Genomic DNA, 12,841 nt, shown 5'->3' with positions numbered 1-12,841 from the left:
CCATGGGCGAACTAGGAGGGTGATCGAGCGGACCTTTGGGCTCCTGAAGGCCAGGTTCAGGTGTCTGCATATAACAGGTGGATCCCTATTCTACTCACCAAAGAAGGTGTGCCAGATCATCGTGGCCTGCTGTATGCTTCACAACTTGGCTTTGCGACAACAGGTGCCTTTTCTGCAGGAGGATGGTCCAGATGGCGGTGTTGTGGCAGCTGTGGAGCCTGTGGACAGTGATGAGGAGGAAGCAGAGGAAGAAGACATGCAGAACAGGGACTCAGTGATCCAACAATATTTCCAGTGAAAGACAGGTGAGAATACATTCCTGACTACTACATGTACTTTTATACTTCTACCTCTATCCTGTCTGTCGTTTTCACCCAGTGTATGGTCACTGAGTTGTCACTTTCCCTTACGGTTTTACAGGTGTGGGTCCCAACGTGTCTCATCTGCTTAGATTCCTCATGGACTAGAGCTGTGTGACATAGGTATGTTGACATTACTATTTCAAGAACATTTTGTCAGTGTAATTGCAAATACACTATTTCGAAATCACAGACAGACTCCAGATCTTTTGGTGCTTTAGGTGTGTTTATTTAAATAAAAAATATTGGAGGGGGAAGTTAAATGGTGAGGGGTGATGGCGGAGGAGTGTCCATGGCAGAGTCCAGTCTATTAGTCTCACAGGTGCATTGCCCAGAGGGGCATAGGAAGTGGAGCTGGGGCAGTCTCAATATGGACAGGGTGACAAAGTTGGACAGTGGGATGACAATCAGGGTGGTCTCATTTCTTGGCGGGGGTCTTGGCATCGTGCCCTGTCTTTGTCCTGGATCTCAGGGACCGTTTGCGGGGTGGTTCTCCGTCTGCAGGGGGTGGGGTGCTGGTGTGGTGGTCCTGTGGCGGTGCCTCATGTCCACTAGCACCAGCGGAGGTGGTGGGCAGTTCATCGTCCATGCTAGTGTCAGGGGCCCCTTGTAGTGCCACAGTGTCCCTCCTGGTGTTGAGTACTTCCTTCAGCACCCCTACGATGGTGCCCAGGGCGGAGCTGATGGTTCTGAGTTCCTCCCTGAACCCCAAATACTGTTCCTCCTGCATGCGCTGGGTCTCCTGAAACTTGGCCAGTACCGTTGCCATCATCTCCTGGGAGTGGTGGTATGTTCCCATGATGGAGGAGAAGGCCTCGTGGCGAGTGGGTTCCCTTGGCCTGTCCGCCCCCTGTTGCACAGCAGCCCTCCCAGTTTCCCTGTGTTCCTGGGCCTCCGTCCCCTGGACTGTGTGCCCACTGCCACTGCCCCCAGGTCCCTGTTGTTGTTGGGGTGGTGGGCTATCCTTTGTTCCCTGTAGTGGTGGACACACAGCTGATTGACGTGTCCTGGGGACGGAGATATGGGCCCGCTGGGTGGGTGCTGTGCTGGTGTTTCCTGAGGGGGGAAGGTCTGTGGTGGCCTGTGCCAGTGTGAGGGGAACCGACTGTCCCGAGGCCCCCGATGGTCCGGGCTGGTCAGTTAGATCCAGGTGGACAGAGGTTCTGTCATCACTGTGGGCCTCTTCTGTGGGTGGAGTGGACATGTCTGGACCCTCCTGTCTGGTGACGTTGGGTAGTGGTCCTGCAGGGGTGGAAAGGCATGATTATTGCATCGGTGTGTGTCATGGTGTGCAATGGGTGGGTGACGTGTACCCCAGTGCTGGCATTCATGTGTGTGAGCTTGTGTGATGATGGTTTAGTGGGGTGTATGGGTATGTGCAGTGGGCATGCTTTAGTGATGGGTGTCCATGCGTTGTTGTTGCATGCAGGGCTTGGTGTTGGGATGTGTGGTTTGTGATATTGGTACATTTGTGAGGAGTTGGAGTGATAGGGGTGGGGGCGAGGGTGGGGGTATGTGATACCATGCAGGTAGGGTGGGGGATGTAATAGTTAAGATTTTACTCACCAGAGTCCATTCCTCCACCGACTCCTGCGAGGCCCTCAGGATGCAGAATCGCCAAGACCTGCTCCTCCCATGTTGTTAGTTGTGGGGGAGGAGGTGGAGGTCCGCCGCCAGTCCGCTGAACCGCCTGGTGGTGTCTTGAGACCACGGAACGCACCTTCCTCCGTAGGTCGTTCCACCTCTTCCTGATGTCCTCCCGATTTCTTGGGTGTTGTCCCACTGCGTTGACCCTGTCGACTATTCTTCGCCATAGCTCCACCTTCCTTGCAATTGAGGTGTGCTCCACCTGTGATCCAAATAGCTGTGTCTCTACCCGAACGATTTCCTCCACCATGACCCTGAGCTCCTCCTCCGAGAACCTGGGGTGTCTTTGCTGTGCCATGGGGTGGTGTAGGTGATGTGTGGGGTGGTGTGTGTGGTGATAAGTGTGGTGATATGTAGCGGGGTGTGGTGTTTTGTGCGTGGAAGTTGTGTGGGTGATGGTGTTGTGTGCCTGTGGATGCTAGTTTGTTGATGGTGGTGTCTCTCTCTGGCCATCTCTCTGTATTTGTGGTCGTAGGGGTTTGTGTGTGATGTGGGTGTGTGTTTTATATTGTATTGGGTGTGTGGGAGTGGTGTGTGTATGTCTATTAGGTGTGTGTATTTCGAATTGTCCAATGTGGTGGTGTTTTGGAGATGTGTGTGTATTTTGAGCGCGGCGGTGTGTACCGCCAATGGAATTCCGCGGTTGAAAGACCACCGCGTGAATTTGTGTGTCGTGATAGTGTGGGCGTATTTCTGTTGGCGTGACGGTGGAGGATTTGTTTTCGCCAGTTTAACACTGACCTTTGGTGTGGCGGACTTGTGTGGGTGTCTGAATTTTGTCGGATTCCGAGATGTGGGTCATAATAGCTGTTGCGGAATTCCGCGGCAGTAAGCGGCTTTTACCGCCAATGTTGTAATGACCCCCTAAGACATCTCTAATTATGAATGCACATGCAGACAGCAGCTTCAATTCTAGCTGAGAATAGCCCTACCAAATCGTGACTTTATGCAACCATTGCACATCAACTACCCAAAAACTCAAGTACCTTATGTAACACGCACTGCGCAATCAGCGGGCTGATTTAACGTGCATCTCCGCCCAGATCTGTCTGCCTCAAAGGCTTAAATACACGCACAAAATTCAGGGTAACCACGCAACGGATTTACAAAGGCCGAGTCCCTGTTATAATACTCAATCCCACTGACCATTGTGCTCAAGAACTAGAACACTCTAAAGCTTCTTCGCACCATGCTAAACAAGGTGCCCACATAAAAACTTCAAACTATTGCAATATCAATCAACCGACCCCATGCAAAACACAGCTGTCAGCAATAACATCGGACAATAGCCAACTAATGGGCAAACCGAAGACCCCACGAGCGCCCCCAGGGGACATGGACCCCGGTGCATCACCCCCACCCGCAGGATCCTCAGACACATAACAGGCTCTACAAAAGATGGAAGCAACACTACAAACACATACAGCACAATTTGAAAAGGTATTGCAAGTTATACTAGACACTAAAACCACCTTGGAAGCAAAAATAGCTTTTACTGAATAATTAATTCAGTAATTGAGGATGTTAACCTGCTGCGCACAGACCAGCAGGCGCTGTCTGAAAAGGTTGCAGGGGTGGAAAAAGACACGTCACACCTCACACCATCTATACTCAAACTCCAGTCACAGATGGTAGCCGTAACAGCAGAGGTGGAACAACTAAAGCGCAGAGCTGAAGACGCTGAAGGCAGATCATGCTGCAACATCCATTTTGTGGGTTTTCCTGAGCGTGCCGAAGGCCCCAGTGCAGAACTGTTCATCGAACAATGGCTAACTGAAACAGTATTAAAGAACAACGTCCCAAAGTTTTTTCCATAGAACGCGCCCATAGGGTCCCTGGAAGGCCCTTGCTACCTGGCACTCAACCCCGCCCCCTAATAGCAAGATTCCTTAACTACTGCGACAGAGACCTCATATTACAACTGTTCTGTAAGACAGGCCAAATACGCTTCGAAAGTGCGGAAATCTCAGCCTAACAAGACTTTACCACAGAGGTACAGAAAAAGCGCAATTCATTTTTTCGGATCAAAGAACGACTAAGAGACCACAACATCAAATATGCTCTGTTGTTCCCTGCCAAACTCGGAATACAAGATAACACCAGCACTCTTTTTTTTACTACTCCGGAGGATGCATGGACATGGTGATATGCAAAAGGCCTCGCTGACCCGGTAACCTCGAGAAACCCCACGGACAAAAGACCTCCTTCGAAGGATAAACATGGACCCCGCAGAAAACAAGACACCAAGCCCACCCCTGAGCAGTCTCGTAAGGAACGTTCACTACTGTTACAGACTACATCACGTTTTGTCAACGCATCTCCAACATCCATGTCTGCGCAATCGGAAGCAGACCCTGACCTAGAGGTAAACTCTGACTCTGTGGATTCCGCCCGTGGTCCCAATCTCACTCCACAGACTGCAGATGACATTTGTTAGCTCCTTTTTTCCTTCAATGCCACTATGCATCAGTTCTTGCCCCACCCTCGGGATCACAACTTACTCTATACAGCTACCTAAACGCCACTGGGACACGCCATTGATTCATCGTCTCTCTCAGCTATATCACTTTGATTACTGACGTCCCCGGACAGTAGCAACACCAACAAGTGCAAAATGGGCTGGGATTACCGCTGTCTCGAACCCATTAACCTGAAACACCCCCGCTCCATATAGACCGTTACGTCAGGTTGGCAAGTTCTGTACCAACATTGCCCTTGCCACAACCACAGTTAATGTTATGTATAGTAAATGTTATTGTTATAACTAAGTGGGACGTTTCCCTGTTACACGAGTTGGTCTATGACAATAGTAGTAAGGTTCATTACTATGTAAACTTAAAGAACATGCTAGGTAATTCTAATGCAAAATGGCTAGGCATAATAGGCACAAAGAACATTATTAACACACGTGAAGCTAGGTCTGCGAACTCGTTACGCGTCCGCACAAAACTACGTATACCCCATGGCCTCTAAAAATCAACAGCACACCCCACAATATAAAATACTCACATGGAACATAAGAGGCATGGCATCCGTAAGTAAACGGCAACGGATCTATGCACATCTCAGGAGACACCAAATACAGATCGCTATGTTGCAAGAAACACTCTTGGCCGCACCCTCGCTCGAAAACAGAAAAGCAAAATGGAAGGGACAACTATATGGCACCACCTTTTCAACATACGCTCATGGAGTAGCGATCTGGATAGCCCCTGGGGTCCCATATGTTATGTCCTGCGTACAAAGCGACCCAAATGGACGGTATGTGATCCTAGAAGGATCATTAGATGGTAACCCTATAACATTGATAGCACTATATACTCCCAATGTAAATCAACGGGAATTCCTATGGTCACTCAACAATAGTAAGCTTAGTGACCCTGCAACAGACGCCGTATGGGGAGGCGATTTTAATTGTGTCTTAGACACAGAAGGACAGCTCAATCCCCCCACTACACAGCGCTCCAGCTAAATGAGCATCACTCGATGTAGCAGATTGGGCCTCTAACAACGGGCTAAGAGAAATTTGGATAACCGGCCACCCTACACTACAAGAATATTCTTTCTACTCACCAGTACACAAACTATACACCACAATAGATATGCTTTTCACAGCGACCAACATAATTCCAAAAATAATTACATCTGGTTATCTGGCCCGCACCATATCAGACCACAATCCACACTATGCTACCTTGCTATGGGGCCGCACACACACTCGCATTCCAACATGGCGCTTACATCCAGATGCCCTAACAAACCCTCCTTTGAGCTAACCAAGTGTCTGTCAGATTATTTCTCCTTAAACAAAAATTCAACATCAGCACGCGCCACTGAATGGGACGCCCACAAGGTTGTAATTAGGGGTCACTGCTTGGCAGCCTCTGTTGGGGTGAAAAAAACACTTATTAAGGAGCTATTAATGCTGGAATCCAGTATACGTAAGGCAGAGATCGAGGCCTCAACAAGAGGTACCCCATTAGAAACACTGAATTCGCTGAAGGCGAAACATAGTGAGGCTAACAATAGACTTAGCAGACACTACTATAGACACTTCAAAGCGAGGTAGCATGCAGAAGGAGACAGGTCAGGCAAACTGTTAGCATGGCTGGTTCGTCAGCCATCGCAATCCCTGCCAATAGGTGCGATCAGGTTACAATCAGGAGTTGTGGTTTATACTCTGGTTGACATAAACGAGGCCTTCTACATGTACTACCACTCCCTATATCAATTCACCCCCCCCCAAAAGAGCAACAACTGACTGAACTACTAGCACAGATTCCCCAAAACCGAAACATTACCGACAAGGTAGATATACTAGACAGCCCCATCACTATTGAGGAACTGCGCTTAACTCTCTCTCAGATGCCACGCAGCAAAACCCCTGGATCAGACGGGCTACCAGTAGAATACTATAATTCACAAGCCACTCACCTCCTGCAACTCCTACTCAAGATGTTTAACGAAGCACACAATAGAAAACAGCTGCCAGACTCCATGCGCGAAGCACTGATAGTGGTCCTACCAAAACCAGGCCGTGGCCCACTGGACATTAGATATTACAGACCACTCTCCCTTCTGAATTCTGACTGTAAACTTTTAGGGAAGATCCTAGCAAAAAGATTACTCCCCCATCTACAGAACCTAATTTACCCTGACCAATCAGAATTCATCCCAGGAAGAAATACCTTTTTAAGCATAAAATGGTTAATCCGCATTATGCACAATACCACAGAAACAGAAAAAGTGGCTGTATCTTTAGATATAGAAAAAGCATTTGATATGCTCGGTTGGGATTATCTCTTCTGTACTCTTAAAGCGTTTGGCTTTCAGAACTGCTTCATCAGCTGGATTGCAACATTATACTCCAAACCAATAGACCGAGTCAAAACTGGTCAAGTAATATCGGAGGCATTCCTCATCGGTAGAGGCACTAGACAAGGATGCCCGCTCTCTCCCTTATTATTTTCAATAGCCATAGAACCAATTGCAATTAGGCTTCGTAGCTATGCTCAAACATGGGGCATCCAAGAATTTAATGCATATCATATCATATCCTTATACGCAGATGATGCCCTGGTATACCTGCACAATCACTCTGCCTCCCTAACTGGGGTAATGCAAATCCTGGATCATTTTGCCCTCGCCTCCGGCTTACATGTCAATTGGGCTAAATCCTGTATTTTCCCTCTTACTTGTATACCTCTTGAGCAGCAACCGACACTCCCTATTCACCAACTACCATGGGCACACCAGACCTTCAAGTACTTGGGCGTTCAGGTATATCACTCTATGTCGGACCTATGAGAAGGCAACCTAGACAGACTACTCCGCTCCACCCGAGGCTTCTTGGCATTTTGGAGCTCGCTACCTCTATCACCCATGGGCCAGACGCCCATAGCCAAGATGTTAATACTACCGAGATTCTTCTATTATTTTACTGCACTCACGATATCTTTGCCACGCTAGTTTTTTCATAAAGTACATTCATTATTGACTGATTTACTCTGGGGCAAGGACAGATGTAGGGTAGCACTAGCCATCACACAATACCCACAAGAAGAAGGCGGACTTGGCATGCCGAATCTCAAACTATATTATGCAGCAGCCCGGCTTCAATGGGTCACCATGTGGCTCAACGAACCGGCCACCCCAAAGTGTGTAGCAATAACTGCCTACACAACACCACAAACGATACTGACATCTTTGCTAGCTGGACCCCCATACCCAATAAATAAATCACCCCTGTTGGACACGGCCAGACACTGCTGGCGGAGATATGTACAGGGCAGAACACCAACCCCCCCATATTCTCCCTTGCTGCCACTATCACAAGTGCCGGGCATGTATGCTCTCTGTCAGAGTCACCAGATCCTCGGGGTCTGTGCACGTTCCCAACACATCCACCACTGAACAGCTCCAAGACTCTGATAGATAAATCACAGACCCTGAGAGAGTTCAAGAGGGGAAGAGAGGATTAGGAAGGGAACGGCTGGGAAGGAGACCTGTAGTAAGAAAAAGATTAGAACAACACCCTAACACACTCTGAAAACCTGCAGCAATACATTGCAAAGGAACAGTATTTGTAAGCATATTAAAAATAAGTTTTCAGGATTGAACTCTGCAATGCAAAAGGTTAAACCACAACATATCAGTACAATGCATAAATTACGTTGTTTTGAGAGTGCTGGGTTTTTGCATTTTTGTCGCCAATAGAGCCTGTACTGCTCTGGTGTTGACAGTACTCCCCTCTCCGAGACGCGCTCTAGGGCCTGGTTTGCTTGGATTAAGACGATGAAAGCGTCTCACAAGTACTGGAGCATGAACATCAGATGCGGAAACCCATGAGTTACTTTCAGGACCATAACCTTTCCATGAGATTAAGTACCATAGATTACGCCCTCTCAGTTTAGCATCCAACACTTTCTTGACTTCGTATTCTTCTTCCCCTTGTACTAGAACAGGAGCTGGATGAGGGTGAACCTTTTGGACTGCCTTTTTCAAGAGGGAAGTGTGGAACACTGGATGAATCCGTAAGGATCCGGGCAATTGTAGTTTATAGGTCACCGGATTGATTTGCTGAAGGACAGTATAAGGACCTATGAATCTGGGGTTAAACATGTGCTTCTTCTTGAAGTCTATATGTTTTGTGGAAAGCCACACTTTGTCACCTGGTTGATAATGCTGTCCCTCACAATGTTTCTTGTCATAATGCCTTTTATATTTTTGTTTGGCTTTTTCTAAATGCTGTTATTGTAAGCTAACTCAGCTAACCAGAGCATAGATGTCCACAAATGAAGTGCCTTTTCAGCGTAGGCACGTAGGTATTGTTTAAAAGTCTGATTTAGTCTCTCCGTTTGACCATCTGTTTGAGGATGGTGACTAGTAGATAGTGTAGATGTCACTTGGAGTGTTTTACACTATGTCTTCCAGAAATTGAAGGAAAATTGTGACCCCCGATCGGAGAGGATAACCTTTGGCAGTCCATGATAACGAACCACTCTGTTCAGTAAAATAGTTGCCAATTCACTAGAAGTGGGCAATTTTTTACAGGCAATGAAATTTCCATATTTCGTGAGATGATCTACTACCACCAGAATTACTGAATGCTGTTGAACCACTGGCAGACTGGTAATAAAGTCTAAAGAAATGTGCTCCCATGGACGACTTGGGGTTGGAAGTGGATGTAACAACCCTTTTGGTTTTGAATGACTTGTTTTAATGCGAGCACAAACTTCACAGTTGTTTACCATTGCTTTTACATCTTTTGTTAGGGTATGCCACCAAAAATAGCGTTGGATCAGTTCAAGAGTTTTTGGAGTACCTGGGTGACCTGCCTTCAGGTATAACATGCAACCAATGAAACACTATCTTGCGAAGTTTGGTGGTGGGTACGAATAAACGAGCGTCATGAAAGGGTAAACCTTGCTTGATTGACCTTTTGGGATCTGCTTGGGCCCATGTTTGCCATTTTTCAACAGTGAAAGAATTGTGAATTTCTTCAAAGAAATCTTCAGTTTTTATGATACATAGAACCTTGTCAGGAGCAATGATAGCTCTGGAGGCTTGAAATGCAGGCAACGTGGTAGACTCGTGACGGGACAAGGCGTCAGCCATGCGATTATGTTTACCAGGCAGGAAGGTTACTACAAAATCAAATTCGGCAAAAAAAAACATCCAGTGTAATTGCCGATTGGTCAAAAATCTGGCAGAACTCATGAATTGAAGATCACGATGATCAGTATATACTGTAACAGTGTATTTGGCACCCAACAAATGATGTCTCCATTCTTTAAAGGCGTCACGAATCGCCAGAAGATCTTTTTCAGCAATGACATAGTTCTGTTCGGCTTCATTCAACTTCCGAGACATATAAGCTACAGGATGAAGTTGACCAGTGTCTTTATTTCGTTGTGATAAAACGGCTCCTATTGCTACATCTGAAGCATCGGCTTCCACTATGAAAGGTTGATTCGCATCAGGATGAGTTAAGACTGGGGCAGTGGAGAAAGCTTTCTTCAAAGTCGAGAAGGCTTGATCAGCTTCTAGGTATCATAGAAACTTTTCTTTCTTTCTTAGTAGGTTAGTGATTAGAGCCACTGTCTGGGAGAAATGATTTATGAACCTCCGGTAAAAATTTGCAAACCCCAGGAAACATTGTACATCACAAACAGTCTTTGGGGTGGGTCAATCAGATATGGCTTTTACTTTCTTTTCTGCCATCACCATACCTTGAGGGGTAAGAATAACCCCTAAAAACTCAACTGTGGTAACATGAAACTCACACTTGGTTAGTTTGCAATATAAATGGTGTTTTCGAAGGGCTGCAAAAAGTTTCTTGACATGTCGGACATGTTCGTTTTCATTGTCTGAGTAGATCAAAATGTCATCGATGTAGACTATGGCAAATATGTCGAGATACTCTCTGAGAACGTCATTCAAGAAAAATTGAAATGCTGCTGGAGCATTACACAGATCAAAAGGCATAATGGTGTATTAAAAAAGGCCATATCTTGTCTCAAACTCTGTTTTCCATTCATCACCCTCTCTCATTCTGACCAAATGATAAGCACCTAGAAGGTCAAGCTTCGTGCAGATTTTTGCTCTCTTTACTTGTTCCAATAAGACCGGAGTTAGGGGTAAAGGATATTTATTCTTGATGGTGACTTTGTTTAAACCCCTATAGTCAATGCAAGATCGAAGTTCTCCATTAGCTTTTGGAATAAAAAACAAAGGCGAAGCTGCAGGAAACTTAGAGGGGCGAATGAAGCCATTCTCCAACAATTGATCTAATGTATTTTCGTAAATGTTGATTTTCATGTTCTGACAGGGCATATACACGACAGTTGGGAAGTATCGCACCTGGGGCTAGATCAATTTGACAGTCATAAGATCTATGAGGAGGTAGAGTCTCTGCTCCTATCTCATCAAATACATCTTTGTAAGATGAATACTGTTTGGGCAGCTGAATTTCTTTCTCCGCGGCAGTAGCTACATAAGAGTTGCAAACTTTTGGTACTTGAATCTTTTGGAGACATTGTTCGTTACCTAGCGCAGATGAGAACACGATTTTTCGTTCTGCCCAATTGATCTCCGGATTGTGATGAGTTAAACATGGCAAGCAGAGGATAATCCCATAATGGGGAGCATGGATCATGTCTAGGATGATTTTCTCTTCATGTTTCTTTCTTTGAATCTTATCTTCACAAATCATCGACAAGGGGCTAGTCTGAAGAGTTACCGGACCTCCAGTCAAGAGTTTTCCATTGACTGCCTGGATGATTTCTGGGGTCTTCTTTTCAATACATGGGATCCCCCATGCACGAACCAATTGGACATCAACAAAATTCCCAGTAGCCCCAGAATCGACTAGAGCTTTTTTTAAATAGATCTTTTTCTTCACCTGAACTGTTATTTCCAGTTTAAGATGTTTAGATTGTGAAGGGTCCACGGTGACACCCAAGAGCAACCCTTCTCTGCATCTCGGGTGTTTTAGTTTTCCAACTCGACTGGTGCATTGGCTGCGACCTTCTGAACTGGACCTTGATTGTTCTTTGGTTTGATTGGACAATCTTTGGCAAAATGACCTTTTCGCCCACAATAAAGACATTGTCCATTTTTTCTGCGTAGGTCCTTTTCATCTTTGGTCAAAGGTCTTCTGATGGTTCCAATTTCCATCGGTTCCGGCGTTCTTTCTTTCGGAGTTCTTGAGTCTCTGTTATCATGAACGCGCCATGAATATTTTTTAATCTTTTTGCGCATTCCTTTACGTTCTGCTAAACGATGATCAAGTCTCAAGACAAGATTTATTAATTCTTGACAGTCTGTAGGTTGTGGATCGATTTGCGCTAAGATATCTTTTAATTCCTCTTTGAGTCCCTTGTAAAACAAGACTGCTTGCTTTTCTTCAGGCCAGGATGTCTCGGCAACCAGCCGGTTAAAGTTGGCTAAATACGACACTAAGTCTTGATTTCCTTGGTGTAACTCTAAAAATCTGCTGACTGTGTTACAGTTCTATGATTAAAAACTCTCTCAAATTCACGAACAAAATTTCTCCAGTTATACAACAAGGGACTATTTTTACGCACAAGAGGAATTGCCCAATTAGCTGCATCCTCAGTCAGATATGATAACAAGAAATTTACTTTGGACTGGGCATCGGGAAAAGTATTTGGTCTGCAGGTGAAGTGTAGTTCCACTTGAACCAGGAAAGATTGCGCTTTCAAAGGGTCACCTGAGAAACGTTCTGGGGGAGCTAAAGGAATTGCAGAAGGAACATTTAGGGAAATCGGATTACTTCCAGAAGCCTGAGAAGAAGTACCTGGCCAAGACACACCTGTGGGACTTTGGGCCGTATTTATACTCCGTTTGCGCCGAATTTGCGTCGTTTTTTTCGACGCAAATTCGACGCTAAACTAACGCCAACTAACGCCATATTTATACTATGGCGTTAGAGGCGAATAGCGCCAAAGTTCCCGGAATGTGCGTCATTTTTTAGCGTGAACCCCTTCCTTGCGTTAATGATATGCAAGGGAGGCGTTCCCGTCTAAAAAATGACTCCCAGGCCTTTACGTGGTATTTATACTCCCGGGCAAAAGAGACGCCCGGGAGTGGGCGTGGCTAAAAACGGCGCATTTGCGCCGCTTTTTAACGCCTGGGTCAGGCATGGCGTTAAGGGACAAGTGGGCTCAAAATGAGCCCAGAGTGCCCTCCCCTGCCCCCAGGGACCCCCCCTGCCACCCTTGCCCACCCCAGGAGGACACCCAAGGCTGGAGGGACCCACCCCAGGGACATTCAGGTAAGTTCAGGTAAGTTTTTTTTTAATAATTTTTTTT

This window comes from Pleurodeles waltl, chromosome 12 (assembly GCF_031143425.1).
Source record: "Pleurodeles waltl isolate 20211129_DDA chromosome 12, aPleWal1.hap1.20221129, whole genome shotgun sequence".
In the NCBI taxonomy this organism is placed as follows: Eukaryota; Metazoa; Chordata; class Amphibia; order Caudata; family Salamandridae; genus Pleurodeles; species Pleurodeles waltl.
The sequence above is the reverse complement of the archived record's forward strand: the minus strand, read 5'-3'. Positions refer to the sequence as shown.